This window comes from Salvelinus namaycush, chromosome 3 (assembly GCF_016432855.1).
Source record: "Salvelinus namaycush isolate Seneca chromosome 3, SaNama_1.0, whole genome shotgun sequence".
Taxonomy (NCBI): Eukaryota; Metazoa; Chordata; class Actinopteri; order Salmoniformes; family Salmonidae; genus Salvelinus; species Salvelinus namaycush.
In genome coordinates, this window is record NC_052309.1 from 81,461,877 (window position 1) to 81,474,481 (window position 12,605).

A 12,605-nucleotide genomic window follows, 5' to 3' on the forward strand; every position below is an offset into this window, starting at 1 on the left:
GTGTTTATTTAATGTTCAATTTAATTCTCAAAAAGAATAAACAGAGGTTTTTGACTCTTATATTTACATGAATAAATGTATTAATAAGACATGTACATTCATGAATAAAGTATTTAGCTAAAATAACAAAGCGCGCGTGCTTACCAAAACATTGCCATGGGCGTGCATGCTTTCGTCACAGGCATAACCCGGATGTAAAGTGCCAGTGCTGACAAAAAAAAATCCTATCCTGTCGTGGAACAGACTGAAAAAAGGTGAGTTTTAAAACAAAAGGAAACATCGCTTTGAAAAAATTCTAAACTTTGCTTGTACTTGCTTTCATTCTGAGACCAAACACCAGTGAACGTGTGAGTTTGGTATCTAACAGGAATACGGAAGGCACTTAGCCAACTTGTATCTATCTATTTTACCTTCTCAACAATCTCGACTGTTGACTTTCGAGATAGCAAGCTACACTTAGCTAGCTAACGTTAGCTCGCTAGCTAGTTAACTAGCCAGCAGAGGGGTAGCTAGCTCGTTGGAAGTAAGCCCGGACAAATCGTCTACCAAACATTAGCTAATCGTGCTAAAATGTAGGAAACTACTTGTTGTAGTTTCCTACTTAGCCAGCTTGCTAGCTAGTTGTTTAGCCAGCTGAGCTAGTTAGCTAGCCAATCTACGCTGCCTCGCGCTTGTCTGACAATGGTTTGACAGCTGGTTTTAGCTTGACCATTTGTGAAGGAAAGATTCATTTTATGCAGTTGGTGTGCGGGAAAGAGGTGGGTTATTCCTAGAAATGAGTACATGAGTAATTCTCACAGGGGCCCTGTGCTTCAGTAAAAGCATTTTTTTCCCTTCCACATTATGAACCCACAATTTGCTCTGAAGCCACCATCCCACAACTGCCTGTATCCTGCCAAATAGTGACCATCACTTGTCTCCCGTATTTGTTTGCATGAGTTGTGCAGCACAGTGTCCTTCGCCAGAAACTGAGCTCCATAGAGAATGTGAAGAGCCAGGCTGAGGGGTTGCTGCATTGCAGAATAAGGTCCTGCCTAAAGATGAGCAAACTGTGAAATTGTCAATATGGTTAACCACGCACAGACAGAGAGAATTCCAGTGGCAGATGTTTTTTAAGTGGGCGTTTTGGGGCACAGCTGGTATTTAACCAAATAAAATGTTGAGGCAAGATTAGTTTTAGTACATGAAGTGCTGTGGGAAATCTCAATCATTCTTGTGTGGTCCTTAAGCATTTTTCCAGATTGTAAACACATGCAGGTTGAAACTGAGGGAGCAATGTTGGAGTTTAGTTGAGCATCTGAGTGGTTTAGTGAGGTATGCTCTGAGACAGCATAGATAACAACAACTGGAACACCCACTACAGTCCCAGTCCTAAAAGCTGCCCTCAAGGAGCTGCACTAGAAGTACTCATTCACCTGCCACACACCTGCTCCAACAGACACCTCAAAACTGATAGGCCTACACTATTTCAGTGTAAGTGAGAGTTTTGGCTCTATTGATGAGGAAAATGGGGCCTGTGAAAGTCTGAAGACAGACAGGTGTTTAGTTGTGGCTTGAGTGCAGAGACTTCATCTTGGCAGCTGTTTAACTGAGAAAGTCATTTTGGTGTGAGTGGAGTACTTGTCTGACTGGAGTACTTACCTTGATTTGACATGCTGGCCTCACCAGTCAGTGTGGCTGTGCTGAGAGACAGCCATCTCATAACGGTAAGGAAAACCCTGTGGTTGTCAACAGGAATGTGCTTCTCTGTATGAAGACAAATTTTGTACATGCTTCCAGACTGCGTTGACGGGAAAGGATCCTCAGAGCAGGCACAGGGTTCCATTGTTCCGTAGTTAAAGTCAGGCTGTAATCAGTGATTAGGCCAAAATGGTAAAAGACATTTCCGTTGCACAATACCTTCATGACAATGACTGGCGATGGAACACTTCACAAGTTACCGGTACTGCAATGCCTACCTAGTCGTTTCACTGCACACAAACTCCTAGCCAGCCATCACTTCCCAGCCAACTCCATCCATTCTATGTTATGATATGTTAAATTGGACAGCACTCGATTTAGCGGAGATGCACTCTACACACCATCCCCCGGCCCTCCTCACCATCCATAGGACAGAACACTTTGTTTTATTTACGCGAGGTGCTAGGAATAACAGCCAATGCATGGCGGAGGGCAAGCTAATGTAATCTGACAGCAATGGAGTGGTAGAGGCCGCTCAGGCATCGTAAAGCTGTCGCTGTTTAAGCTCCTAAATTTGTCGCTAATACCCGCCTGCCTCAGCTTCCACATGGCCACAGAGCTATGAGGAGAAGAGCACCGGAGTGTGCATCCAGGCAGTTTAGTTGTGTAACTGTGTCTTTCCACCTGTGTTAAGTATATATGTGGATAATGGTGGTAATAGGTGTGTGTGTGCAGCTCCAGTAAATGTGTGTGAGTCAGAAGACAGAGAGTTTAGAAGAAGCCCATTTCTCACAATGCTGATTACTTGTGAGGGAATGCAACAACTATTGAATTAGTTTGCTGAGAGGTTGGAAATTGAAATATAGATTGGGGTCGCAAACGCCTGCCTGTGCTATTGGCTGTTTTGGATGTGTGGGATGAAATGTATTTTGTGTGACTGATGCAGACAGTGGCGGTATCTAATGGTTTTCCACTGCTCGTTCCTGCATTCGAATAACAGGATAGGAGCAGGAGTGACACAGACGAAGTGGATGTTTTTAGTCACCATAAAGAGATGCCAGGCCATTTTTCAGCCAGACTAACACCAAGCCTGCTGCTCTTCCATTACATTATGGCATCCATTTTAAAGTGAAACACAAACCCAGGGCCTGTTTCCCAAAAGCATCATAAGGCTAAGTTCATCGTTAGAGCCTTCGTAGGAGCATTGTTAACTTCTTATGGCTGGGGGCAGTATTGAGTAGCTTGGATGAATAAGGTGCCCAGAGTAACCTGCCTGCTACTCAGGCCCAGAAGCTAAGATATACATATTATTAGTAGATTTGGATAGAAAACACTGAAGTTTCTAAAACTGTTTGAATGATGTCTGTGAGTATAACATAACTCATATGGCAGGCAAAAACCTGAGAAAAAATCCAACCAGGAAGTGGGAAATCTGAGGTTTGTAGGTTTGCCTATCCAATATACAGTGTCTATGGGGTCATATTGCACTTCCTAAGGCTTCCACTAGATGTCAACAGTATTTAGAACCTTGTTTGATGCTTCCACTGTGAAGGATGAGGGAATGAGAGCTGATTGAGTCAGGGGTCTCAGGCGCACCCCCGTGAGAGGTAGCTGTGTTCCTTTTAGTTTCTAAAGACAAAGGAATTCTCTGGTTGAAACATTATTTAAGATTTATGTTAAAAACATCATAACGATTGATTCTATACATCGTTTAACATGTTTCTACGAACTGTAATGGAATTTTTTGACTTTTCGTCTGGCCTGCGCGAATTTGGATTTTTTAACTAAACGCGCGAACAAAAAGGAGGTATTTGGAGGTAAACCTGCTGTTTTCAACTCTCTAGAGACCGCAGGAGCGGTAGAGATACTCTTAATGATCGCCTATGAAAAGCCAACTGACATTTACTCCTGAGGTGCTGACTTGCTACACCCTCGATTTCTGTGATTATTATTATTTGACCATGCTGGTCATTTATGAACATTTGAACATCTTGGCCATGTTCTGTTATAATCTCCACCCGGCACAGCCAGAAGAGGACTGGCCACCCCTCATAGCCTGGTTCTTCTCTAGGTTTCTTCCTAGGTTTTGGCCTTTCTAGGGAGTTTTTCTTAGCCACCTTGCTTCTACACCTGTATTGCTTGCTGTTTAGGGTTTTAGGCTGGGTTTCTGTACAGCACTTTGAGATATTAGCTGATGTACGAAGGGCTATATAAAATAAATTTGATTGATTGATTTGGACATAAAACATTTATTGTGGAACTGGGATTCCTGGGAATGCATTCTGATGAAGATCATCAAAGGTAAGTGAATATTTATAATGCTATTTCTGACTTGTTGACTCCACAACATGGCGGGTACCTGTATGGCTTGTTTTTGTGTCTGAGCGCCGTACTCAGATTATTGTATGGTGTGCTTTTTCCGTAAAGTTTTTTTGGAAATCTGACACAGCGGTTGCACTAAGGAGAAGTTTATCTAAAGTTCCATGTAAAGCACTTGTATCTTTTATAAATGTTTATTATGAGTATGTCTGTAAATTGATGTGGCTCTCTGCAAAATCACCGGATGTTTTGGAGGCAAAACATTACTGAACACAACGCGCCAATGTAAACTAAGATTTTTGGATATGAATATGAACTTTATCGAACAAAACACGCATGAAGTCCTATGAGTGTCATCTGATGAAGATCATCAAAGGTTAGTGATTCATTTTATCTCTATTTCTGCTTTTTGTGACTCCTCTCTTTGGCTGGAAAAATGGCTGTGTTTTTCTGTGACTCGGTACTGACCTAACATAATCGCGTGGTATGCTTTCGTCGTAAAGCCTTTTTGAAATCGGACACTGTGGTGGGATTAACAACAACTTTATCTTTAAAATGGTGTATAATACTTGTATGTTTGAGGAATTGTAATTATGAGATTTCTGTTTGAATTTGGTGCCCTGCGCTTTCACTGGCTGTTGTCAAGTCGATCCCGTTAACGGGATCTCAGCCGATCTCAGGCGTAAGAAGTTAAATCCAAGCTTTTTCCGCAAACCATCATTATTAACGTTGCACTTGAAAATGCTTGGAATTTAATGCTTGCCTCAGACCACTCGTAGAACAGCTAAGTGCGCCGTTAGATGCCCTCCCACGTCATTTTAAACACAGAAGATCTCCGCTAAACAGAATCAAATGGTTTATCTGTCTCTCTGTGACTGCCGATAACTACAAATACAGAGTTGTCAATGTCTTTGCAATTAATTCCAAGCTATGTTTAAAAAGGTTATTCAAATGAAAACTGAGAACTGCATTCAAATATAAACAATAAGCTATAGGCCTCATATATCATATAGAAATACATTTCATGTTCAATCAATTGTTCTATTTTGCTAATTTCTCATTTGCCTCAATATATTTCATGATGTGTAGCCTAACATGCGCAATGATGTGCCAATCGGTGACTTAGTGCATTTTTATTAGGTAAGCATTAGAATAAGACGCCTCAATATTTGCAGCCTTAGGTGGTAACTTTTGTCTAAGTTCTGATCCGTCGTCAGTATTCTGAAATCATTCTAATGTTAAGGCAACATTTTTAATGGAGAAAGCTGATCCGAGATCAGCACTGCTTTTCTTTCCAGCCTATCAGTATCGACACATGCTCCTACAACGGACTTAGGTACCTCTCTGGATGTTGTTTTGGGAAACGTGTATTACATCTTTGGCCGTTATAGGAAAGATGCATTGTTAAAACACTCGTAAGTGTAAATTCCATCGGTATCGGGAAACCGGGCACAGCTCATTCCATCTGCCATTTAGATGTATTTAAATGTGCTGGTGGCGGTTTAGCTTAGTGAGCGTCTGGCTGGCTGGGTGTGGAGAGTTGTGGGCTGGAGGCCTGCCTGGTCTGCGGGCTAGAGGCCTACTTCTCCCTGGCCGAGTAGCCTTGCCGCTGACCCCGGGAAGCTATCTGAATATCAATGACAATGCAGTGATTTAGAAGCGGCCGTGGCCCCAAAGTCAGATCTAATCGTGCTGGTATTTACTGCCATTTGAGCTTGGAAAGCAGCAGTAGACCATCTTGCTGTTGTGATGCGAGGCCAATTGAATTCAAAGGTAATTTCCATATGGCTGTTTGGTATTTGGGGAATGAATCACCCATCTAGGGGTAGTATCTCTGAGGGTTGGGTGAGACAGGGTTTAAGCGCTGTGCAAATTCAAGGTCAAAGGTGAAATTATACAAAGAGATGCCCAGACATGGATGGAGGGAGAAAGATAAGAGTGAGACTTTACAGAGGGAGATACTAAACTATCGTCTGGTAAATTGGGAGTGAAAGCAACGGGTTTAATGCAGGTGGAGTGAGGAGTGTTATGTGTAAAGATGGAGATAAAAAGATGAACAAATTTAGATAAGATGGAACGAGAAAAGGAGTTATGTAGTAGGTGAGGCGGAGGTATAGAGAGAGCGAGTGAGATGGGGGGGGGGGGGGGGGGGGAAGAGAGGTGATGTTGGGGGTGGAAGAGGATTGCGGTAGTGAAATCGATAGTTCATACCATTCTGAAATTGAGTTTTTTTTTTTTTTTTGTCAGAAACAGGTATGGCGGGTATAATATGAAATGGCTCTGGTTGAGGACCGTTACTCGAGCAGCAGTATTGATTCCTGGGCCATGTTCCAATTATAGTTGGGTGTTTTTGTCCGAGGCCCTCGCTCCGCAGCCCTTAAAAAGCTGGGGACAAGGCCGGACAAAGTTTTTGGGTGCCGACTGACTTTGTCTTATCGCTTCCCCAAAGCGGCCCACTTTTTCAGTCATCAAAGAAGTTAGCTGGGAAATATAGTGTGCTGTCTCACTGGGTCTCTGAGGACATCACTAGAGAATGGAGATTTCCCCCATGGCCGTCTCTCTTAAGAGATTCACTGGCATTACAGCATAAAGAAAAAATAATCTTGTTTGTGTGTAGGGTTGTCAGTGTGTGTCTGTGGCTAAGTGGATTTGAGTTTCTTTGTTGTGGGAGTGGGTTTGCATAACCTATGTGTAGGAAACATACATTCTTTGTACACGTGTGTGTATTTGTGGGGGCAGCTTGGAAAAACAACACCAGGTTGCAGACTCTCTTCTCTGGCTGAATGGCAGTAGAATGACAGCAGATTGCTCTGTGGCTTCCTCCACGCTGCACTTAGCCGTTCTTTGTGTGTGCAGCCAGACATGAGCAGAGAAATTGCAGCTGTTTGTTGCCTTTGTTCCTGGAGGATTTCCAAGGTAAAATGGCATGTAATTCCCAGCCTGATGTCCTTGCCTTTGCTCCTGCTTTTAGAGAGCCTTATCTGAGTTTGGAATTGGGGGAGAGGGGGCTGCTGGATCGTGGAACAATGTAGGACAACTTTCTGGTACTCTTGAGGTTCAGTAAAGAGTTATTGTGTTGTCTGTCTCTACTAGTGGACTCTCTCCTCTTTCTCTAGCATCTGTCCCATCTGTATTTTATTCCTTTTCTCTCCCTCCCATCTCTCCAAATAATTTCAGGCTCATGCAAAATGTTTCCCCACTTGTGTGTTAATGAAGTGGATGAATATTCATGAGGCAGAGCTGACATCGCTGTGGAGATCTTGTGAAGGGAATATGGAGTGGCAGGGCTAGACATGAACTTTTTGCTTGTCATGCCACTAACACCATTTGCACGTCATTGTATGATCAAGGACCCATGCATTACTATCTATTTTTACCATAGAGAATCAGACCAAAATGTATGCTACACTCTTTGAGTAGTCGAGCCTGTCTCAAAATACAACACTGCCCCTTTAAGGCTCTCCTAGAGGATGGTTAGCCACCCTTGGTAGCCTATAAAATAGTGCAACGTTAGAATTACATCAAAATACTTTTCCCTACAGGGCTCGACATTAAGGGAGTCCCGTTGTCCCTGTGATGATGATCAATGTATATGTTTTAAAACGGACTGTTTTAAAATTCATCCAACCACTGCACATAATTTTTTTTTAAACCAATGAGGCTGATGCAACAGATCAGACCGTTTAGCTTAAAATGTTGATAGATTTATTTATTTATATTATAAGCTCAACAGTGCGCACATGGCTGTAGGCTATGCGCGAATGTTCCCCAATGCAATTAGCAGGAAAAGATCTTTCTCAAAAGCGCACCGCATGCACCAGTGGGTTCAAGTAAAAATGAAGGGGAGATCTAAAGATGCATTATCTAGCATGGCTTACTAATATGACTAGGATTATGCTGTTGGACAATGGCGTATTAAGTGTTAATAAAATAATTCCCTCAACATTTCTATGGTTGTATTTTGGCTATGCTAGGTTACTTTGAAACAAGGTACATGCTTCATAAAATTATATTAAATGTCCAGGTTTTAAACAATTATGTTTACGGTTAAATAGTTTTAAAATGCGAACCGCCCCCGCTCAGATTTAAGGTGGGTGACTGTCCTTCACTCTCTTGTGACCATTTGATCTGAAGGAACCGTGCCTCCAGTATGTCGACAGAATCAAGCCTTTAGATGCTCATGTTAATTATCCCTCATTATATTTGTCAATCATCACTATATTTTTGTAATTAAGTCTCATTAAAGTTTGGCCACGTTTTTTGGCACCTCTTGTCGGCATCGGTTTGGACATGAAGCTGTAGCCAATATGCATATCACCTACATTTTGACATCTAGGATTTTTTATTTCTGTACATTAATAAAACTAGGGGTGTGAACATTTAAATGAAGTTGGGATCCTTAACGTTAAGAAAAATCCCTAACCGAACCCCCACCCCACATATTAAAGTCACAATGCAGTTATCACACTTAAAAAATAAATAAAAAATCCCAATTTTATAGCCTGACTATGGCTATAAAGGCCTACAGAAGGTAGTGTAATTTATTTTTTATTTTTATTTTTTTAAATTAAATTTTCTCCCCTTTTCTCCCCAATTTTCGTGGTATCCAATCGCTAGTAATTACTATCTTGTCTCATCGCTACAACTCCCGTACGGGCTCGGGAGAGACGAAGGTCGAAAGCCATGCGTCCTCCGAAGCACAACCCAACCAAGCCGCACTGCTTCTTAACACAGCGCGCCTCCAACCCGGAAGCCAGCCACACCAATGTGTCGGAGGAAACACCGTGTACCTGGCCCCCATGGTTAGCGCGCACTGCGCCCGGCCCGCCACAGGAGTCGCTGGAGCGCGATGAGACAAGGATATCCCTACCGGCCAAACCCTCCCTAACCCGGACGACGCTAAGCCAATTGTGCGTCGCCCCACGGACCTCCCGGTCGCGGCCGGCTGCGACAGAGCCTGGGCGCGAACCCAGAGACTCTGGTGGCGCAGCTAGCACTGCGATGCAGTGCTCTAGACCACTGCGCCACCCGGGAGGCCAGGTAGTGTAATTTAAATAAACTCAGAGGAAGAGGTGAACTTTAGGCTACTTTGGTGAATTCGCGAGGCATGGAAGACAATTAAGACATTGCGAGATGCAGATTACCAAGCCGTGTACGGTTCTGCCTGCCCCTCTCTCTCCCTCATGCTGGCCTGCCTGCCCCTCTCTCTCCCTCATGCTGGCCTGCCTGCTCCTCTCTCTCCCTCATGCTGGCCTGCCTGCTCCTCCTCTCTCTCCCTCATGCTGGCCTGCCTGCTCCTCCTCTCTCTCCCTCATGCTGGCCTGCCTGCTCCTCCTCTCTCTCCCTCATGCTGGCCTGCCTGCTCCTCCTCTCTCTCCCTCATGCTGGCCTGCCTGCTCCTCCTCTCTCTCCCTCATGCTGGCCTGCCTGCTCCTCCTCTCTCTCCCTCATGCTGGCCTGCCTGCTCCTCCTCTCTCTCCCTCATGCTGGCCTGCCTGCTCCTCCTCTCTCTCCCTCATGCTGGCCTGCCTGCTCTTTCTCTTCGCTAATGACCCAAGTGTGTGTTCAGTCTTTGGTCTGTTGCATGTAGAATATCCTCGCTTAGGCTATTCATGGCACTGGTGTTGGCGGTATACAGTATCTTCGGGCCAGTCTTGCACGGGGTAGGCTTCTCTTAGTTGATTAGTGGGTAGGGGTGTTTCTGTCTCATATGAAATCACAGTAGGCTACTGGTGTAGCCTGTATTGATTACCCTTTTCAGATATAATGATATGTGTCCTCTTGAAAGCGCCTCGGTTACGACATGCTTGTTTGTCTGTTACACGGAACCCAAACCGGCTGTGCGCGTGCGCCATCGGGCATTAATGTATTTTGCCCCCCCCACACCAAATGCGATCACGACACGCAGGTTTAAATATCAAAACAAACTCTGAACTGGGGACAGGTCGAAAAGCATTAAACATGTATGGCAATTTAGCTAGTTAGCTTGCACTTGCTAGCTAACGTTAATTTGTCCTATTTAGCTAGCTTGCTGTTGCTAGCTAATTTGTCCTGGGATATAAACATTGAGTTGTTATTTAACTTGAAATGCACAAGGACCTCTACTCCGACAATTAATCCACACAAAACGGCCAACCGAGTCGTTTCTAGTCATCTCTCCACCTTCCAGGCTTTGTCATCGTTTAACTTATATGGTGATCGCATCTAAACTTTAATTGTATTACCACGACTACCGGCAAAACAGTTCGTCTTTCAATCACCCACGTGGGTATAACCAATGAGGAGATGGCACGTGGGTACCTGCTTCTATAAACCAATGAGGAGATGGGAGATGCAGGACTTGCAGCGCGATCTGCGTCAGAAATAGGAATGAGGTCTATTTTAGCCCTTGGCGTCGCAGACGCTCATTGGCGCGCAATAATTGAATAAAATGGATTTCTAAATTTATATTGCAACGCTCGCGCACGCGACGTGTCCGGTCTGGTCAGCATGTTAGGGAAGGCTACACTACGGCTTTTAAAACGCCGACAAGAAACCTTCTCTGGAGACATGAACGCCATTTTACTTGTCTGTAAAGTAATGCCGAAGCGGGACTACCTTCCATCACTAGGCGACCAGAACTTTCAATCCTAGCATGCCTGCTGCCTGTGCTCTGACTAAAAAAAAGTACTTTAAAGTATGTTAGTTATCGCGACTTACGAAGACATTTAATAGAAAGAAAGCACTTCTAGCTACCCTACCATAAAAAACAGCATAAACGACACAGCAGCACATCAATCAGCAGCGTTTGTTGTCAGGGAAACAATTGAACGTTCTATGCTGGAGCAGAATTTGTGTCTGAAAAGGTACATACGCTGCTGATGCGGAACTTTTTTAAATTTGTCAAAGTGATCAATTATGGACATGTTACTGTACTGCGTTCTGTGTGTGTAAAGGGTCGCGGTAGATAGAACTTCATTGCCCGGCCCTAACGGTCATACATCTGTAATAGGACCATTTCATTTGCATTATGAATAAATGTGGATAGTTTTTTTTTCTTATTGTTTTAAACGGAACCCCCCCCCCCCCCCCCCCCCCCCCCCAAACATGGCAGTTTAAACGTTAAGAAAAATTTTCCATTTGGCACATCCCTAAATAAAACATTACTCTGTTGGCCTCTGATCCAATTCTGATCAGATTAATTGTTTGATATTGTGATTCTTGTGAGGCATTTTTACTTAAACTTAAATCTACTTAAATCTATATTCTTCTGCCCATTTCAGAAATAAAAGCTCGATGTATGCTGTGCTTACTTCTCTCACACATTGCCAATGTAGCTCTCATCTTCTTTCATTATGTCTGCTTTGTATTGCTTTTCAGTGTACAGATACTCTACCTCCTTTTTGCTTGGCAGCCTTTCATTTGGATTCTCGCTCTCTCATTCTTCTTCCCTCTCTTCCTTTCTCTCTCTCCTCCATTGCTCCGTACCTCTGTCTCCGTGGCAGGGGATGTCAGACCCCTGCAGTCCACCGCTAAAGCATCTCATACGATCTGTAAAATCTTTGATCTCACGGCATCCATGCACTGAGCCACGACAGCAAAGTGTATGGATGTTGCGGCACAAGAAAGAAACGTGTGCATGTCATTGTGTGTGTGCTCAAAAACCTTTAATTTGGCAGTGTGAGGCTGTCAGCATTTGTGGGAGAAACTCTTAATAAGAGGGAAGAGCTTGTTCTCTCTGCTTGTTCCTGCTGGGCTTTTTCCTATTGTGTCCTTTCCTTTCTTCTCTGTCTTTAGATAGAGCAGTAGTTTTATCAGTTGATTTTTAACCCTGTCAGCTCCAGACAGTTTGACAGATATCCAGTCTCATTCTCCCAGACATGCTCCCTATGGTCAGGAAAGGGTGGAGGCTGGTCAATTCATCAACACTCTATTACAGGACCCCTCCATCTTCATAAATCCACTCACCAGCTATCTATAGGCTATACACAACCCACTGCTATAGGCTTTATACAACCCACTGTCACTTCACCTGTCTCACTAAAACTGCTGCTGGGATCACTAGCAAGAGCATGTGTTGCTCAAGTTGATGATATTGAAGGCCATGGAATGGGGTTACATTCCCCCCTAACTTTGGGGGTAGCACCCTGACTTTGGGGGTAGCAGCCTAACTTAAGCAGTTACAGTGTAATTACAGTGTAATTGATCCAAGCTTCTTGGGGGCAGCTATGGAGGCAGACAGCCATTTGAATATGCCTCTCTGTCATTTCCTTGGACACCTCCGGGTCCTGATGACAGGCTGAGCCAGCCCTGTCTACCGTTTTTATCCTTTAAAGGGGCAATCTGCAGTTGCGGCATCCATTTTTTTTTAACGTATGAATGATAAGTACCCATTTCATTCTTGAAGAATATAATTTAGAAATGCCTCATGAGCTTAGATCCACTGTCGTACCCCATCAGAACCCAAAATATATAAGCTTGTTTTACTCCACTGTTTGTAAACTATATAGCCTCAAAACACATTTTGTCAGTCCTTGCATTCATAGCTCTGCCTATGAATTTCATAGTGGTTACATTTCTCCAGCCCCATCCCTCAATTGCAGATTGCCCCTTTTTAATGTTGCATC

The 12,605-nt window shown here is 43.7% G+C and overlaps 1 protein-coding gene across 1 annotated transcript in view; it reads left to right on the forward strand.

The window, feature by feature from the left end:
• The first annotated feature begins 208 nt into the window (after positions 1-208).
• LOC120040733 (speckle-type POZ protein) overlaps positions 209-12,605 on the forward strand; it is a 100,582-nt gene continuing 88,185 nt past the window's right edge. The window contains exon 1 of the mRNA XM_038985783.1: positions 209-254. The gene's annotated coding sequence lies outside the window, so the exon portion shown is untranslated. The remainder of the gene's footprint in view (positions 255-12,605) is intronic.